Source organism: Scyliorhinus canicula, unplaced genomic scaffold, assembly GCF_902713615.1.
Source record: "Scyliorhinus canicula unplaced genomic scaffold, sScyCan1.1, whole genome shotgun sequence".
NCBI classification, from domain to species: Eukaryota; Metazoa; Chordata; class Chondrichthyes; order Carcharhiniformes; family Scyliorhinidae; genus Scyliorhinus; species Scyliorhinus canicula.
Genome location: NW_024055497.1, coordinates 17,103 through 21,498, shown reverse-complemented (window position 1 = coordinate 21,498; position 4,396 = coordinate 17,103). Strand labels below are relative to the sequence as shown.

Sequence of the window (4,396 nt, the reverse complement as noted above, 5' to 3'; positions counted from 1 at the left end):
AGATAATGACTGATCTAATTGTAACCTCAACCCCACATTCCTGCCCACACCTGGATAACCTTTCATCTCCATGTTGATCAAGAACATATCTAACTCTATCTTAAAGATATTCAAAGATTCTGCTTTAATGTCTTTTGAAGACGAGGGTTCCAGAGACTCTCAACCCACGGAGAGAAATAAAATCTCCTCAGCTCCGTCTTTATTGAGAGACTCCTTTGTTTTAAATAGTGACACCGAGTTCTAGATTCTCCGACAAGAAACATCCTCTCCACACCCACCTTGTAAAACCCCTCAGGATCTGAAAGGATCGCCCAATTCACCATTTACTCTTCTAAACACCAGTAGATATAAACCTAACTTCTCCAACCTTTCCTCAGAAGGCAACCAGAAGGGACAATTTAGCGTGGCCAATCCACCTAACCTGCACATCTTTGGGTTGTGGGGGTGAGACCCACGCAGACACGGGGAGAATGTGCAAACTCCACACGAACAGTGACCCAGGGCTGGGATTCAAACCCAGCTCCTCAGTGCCATAGTCCCAGTGCAAGCCATTGCGCCACATGCCACCTGATCAAACGTTTAATAACCTGTGAAACAGCTTGGGACATTTTATGATGTTAAAGTTTCAGACTATAAACTTAAAGCTGCTGTTTCACTTTCAGTCAGGAACAGGTCCTAGTTTTACACCAATCTCGGATCTGACAGCACGTTTCCATCATTCTCCAATGTCCTTCCTGACTCTGAACACAGTGGTAAAGGAGCTTCTGTTCTGTGTCTAGGAGCTCTGAACCCTAGAGAGAGCGGCTGGGACACATTTCTTACATACCTCAGGATTAACCTACACATTCAGTCCTCAATCTGGTTACAGCAGCAATAACACAAGAATCCAATCTCTGCAGTCACCTGTGAACCCGTTGATGTGTCAGTAGTTTAGATGACTGAGTGAATCCCTTCCCACACACTGGGCAGGTGAACGTTCTCTCCCCAGTGTGAGAGTGTTGGTGAGTCAGCAGGTGGGATGAAGCAGTGAATCTCTTCCCACACTCGGAGCAGGTGAACGGCCTCTCCCCAGTGTGAGTGCGCTGGTGTTTCAGCAGGTGGGATGAACAAGTGAATCCCTTCCCACACACAGAGCACGAGAACGGCCTCTCTCCACTGTGAACTCGCTGGTGTGTCAACAATGCGGCTGATCGAGTGAATTCCTTCCCACACAGGGAGCAGGTGAATGGCCTCTTTCCACTGTGAGTGCATCGATGTCTCAGCAGATTGTCGCTGCTTTTAAAGCTCTCCTCACAATCAGGACATTTATAAGTTCTCATATCGGAGTGAATACGCTGGTGTCTCAGCAGGTTGGATGAATTAATGAAGCCCTTCCCACACATGGAGCAGGTGAACGGCCTCTCCCCAGTGTGAATTCGCTGGTGTACAGTCAGTTCAGATGATTTCCTGAACCCAGTCCCGCAGTGAGAGCACTTGAATGGTCTCTCGTCAGTGTGAACACGTTGATGGGACATCAGGTCCCCAGAACTTTTATAGCACTTCCCGCAGCCTGGGCATTTAAAAGGTCTCAGGTCAGTGTGAACTCGCTGGTGTTGCAGCAGGTTGGATGACTCTCTGAATCCCTTCCCACACATGGAACAGGTGAACGGCCTTATCCCAGTGTGACTGCGTCGATGAATTTCCAGCTGGGATGGCCAATTGAATCCCTTCCCACAGTCCGCACATTTCCATCGTTTCTCCATGGTGCCAGAGTCCTTGTGTCTCTCCAGGTTGAAAGATCAGTTAAATCGTTGTCCACACAAAATACATGTTTCTCCCGCTGTGAATATTTTTCAGGCTGTGCAACTGGTTAAAACTCTTTCCACAGTCTACCTACTGGCACACTCTCACTCGGGTGTGTGTGTCTCGGGGCTTTTCCAGTCTCCTTCCATTTAAAAATCCTGATGCATCAAATAGCTCTGTCAGATCTTGAATCCTCTTCTAATATCCTGTAAAAGGAGTTGACAAATGTCATTATTCTAAGTCCTGGATAGAAATTCAAAACAGAAATTCCAGTTTCAGTGGAACATTTTTGTTCCCCATCCCTCTTCCGAATGCAGAATGCAGTTAAGTTTATTTCCTCCAATCCCAGTTTTCCCTCTCCCACTTCTCTGACTGGGTTTACTTCTCCAGCTTCTGTTTGCAGACTGAGAATAAAATCAATGAGTCCATCATTTTCTCTCCAGGTTACTGGGGTCTGAAGCCCACTTACCCAATGTCCCTTCACTAAGATGGCCACACATGTACCCTGCTGGCTGGACAAGACTCCCCAAGCTCAGGGCAGTACGGTGACACAGTGGTTAGCACTGCTGCTCCAAGGCGCCGAAGACCCGGGTCACTGTCCATGTGGAGTTTGAACATTCTCTCCGTATCTGCGTGTGTCTCACCCTACAACCGATGGCGGCCGGTTTCCACGGTAAATTTCCTGCCGAGCCACCTCAGAACTCACCAATTCGGAGCGGAAACAAGTTATTCGCGGTCCCAAGGGATTGCCTATGAAATAGGAAGTCAGGACTGATCAGGGAGGTTTCCTTTCTTCCAATTAAGGGGTGGCACGGTAGCACAGTGGTAAGCACTGTTTCTTCACCGCGCTGAGGTCCCAGGTTCGATTCCTGGCTTGGGTTACTGTCTGTGTAGAATCTGCACGTTCTCTCCGTGTCTGTGTGGGTTTCCGCTTGGTGCTCCGGTTTCCTCCCAAAAGACGTGCTGCTAGGTGAATTGGACATTCTGAATTCTCTTTCTGTGTACCCGAACAGGCACGGGAATGTGGTGACTAGGGGCTTTTCACAGTAACTTCATTGCAGTGCAAATGTAAGACTACTTGTGACAATAAAGATTATTATTAAAACAAAACCAGAATCAGTCCAACCACAGACATTAAGCTACAGCGTGCAGATGTCTGACGTGTCTGTTCAGCCCACTCAGCTCCCTTCATTTAATAACCCTTAATACTCTCATCTCACAAACTTCAATCAATCTTAGTTTTTAAACTTCCAATGACAGAATCTGAATAGGTTTCACGATATTTTCTATGAAGTGATTTCTGACATTGCTCCTGAACAGCCCAGTCTCAGTTAAACAAATAAATCTCACTGATTTGGACATTTAAATAATGACAATTATTTTACTCTGAACAGGTTATGTAACAAAATTTCAAAAACATAATAATAATTTGAGTAAAACCCTGCGGAAGCTGGAAATGTGAAGTGAAAACAAAAAGTTGTGGTTATGTGAAGTGAAAACAGAAAGTTGTGGAAATCCTCAGCAGGTTTGGCAGCTTCTGTGAAGAGAGAGAAAGAGAGTTAACATTTCCAATGCAATCTGATTATTCTTCAGAACTGAGAGTTTGCAGCATTGTGATTTCATTTGACAAACATAATGAATGTGAACTTTGTGGTTCTTACAGATATTTGGCTGTAAATCTGATTTCAGACCTTCCTCTGAACACTTTGCAACCTCAGCTCCAGCTCATTGTCCTTCACTGAAGACCCAGATAGAAAATCCCGCCACAAAATGGCGGCGTCCGCCGGGTGACCCGGCCCTGTCACCGGGGGGAGTAAGTCCCGCCCACTCCGTCTTCCTGTACTATGATGGCCGCCCCAGCGCTCCGCTCCCCGAACAAAAGACCCATCTTCCATTCCAAAGATGGCGGCGGTCGCCGGTTGCCCCGCGGCCTGTCACCGGGCAGGAAGCCACGCCCACTCCCTCTCCCCATACTAAGATGGCCGCCCCAGCGCTCCGCTCCAGGAAAAAAGAACCGCCTCCCTTTCCCAACATGGCGGCCGAACTGCACTCTTCCCATTGGTCAGTAGCCACCGTCAATCATTCCCCAGCCATTGTGAGTTGGAGCATGCGCAGTCTGGATATGAAGCTGGATTCAGGCGGGTGAGTGGAGGCCCCAAACTCCCCAATAAGACCCATTGCTTTTGTTCTCAGTCTGCAGACAGGAGCTGGAGAACTGAACCCAGGCAGAGGAGAGGGAGGGAGAAAACTGGGAGTGGAGGAAAGAAATGGTGCAGATAGTTAGATGGGTTTGGATTTCAGCCCAGGGAGGAGGGAGAGTGTGGGACGGAGATTTACAGCTTTGGGGGAACAAGAGAGGAAAAATGTTCCAAAGAAACTAGAATTGCCTGTTCAGAATTTATATCCTGGACTGATGGTGATGGCTTTTATAAACTCCTTTTACAGGGGGTTAGAAGCGGAAGATTGGCTGACAGAAAACTCAAACCAAACATCAAGATCTGACAGTCACTCAATTCTTTCGAACCTGAATATCAGTCTTTGAATGTGGAAGGAGTAATGTTTGTCTGTTCAGTTTGTGGGAAAAGATTTTAAACATCAGTGTGATTGGAAAAGC

General features: G+C 47.1%; 1 long non-coding RNA gene across 1 annotated transcript; it reads right to left on the bottom strand.

Moving 5' to 3' along the window:
* Positions 1-1,828: 1,828 nt before the first annotated feature.
* LOC119960308 lies at positions 1,829-3,516 on the bottom strand. The gene is made up of 2 exons (XR_005459372.1): positions 3,444-3,516; positions 1,829-1,988 (listed from the first exon to the last, which is right to left on the bottom strand). It is a non-coding gene; the product is annotated as an uncharacterized LOC119960308 (long non-coding RNA).
* Positions 3,517-4,396: the final 880 nt, after the last annotated feature.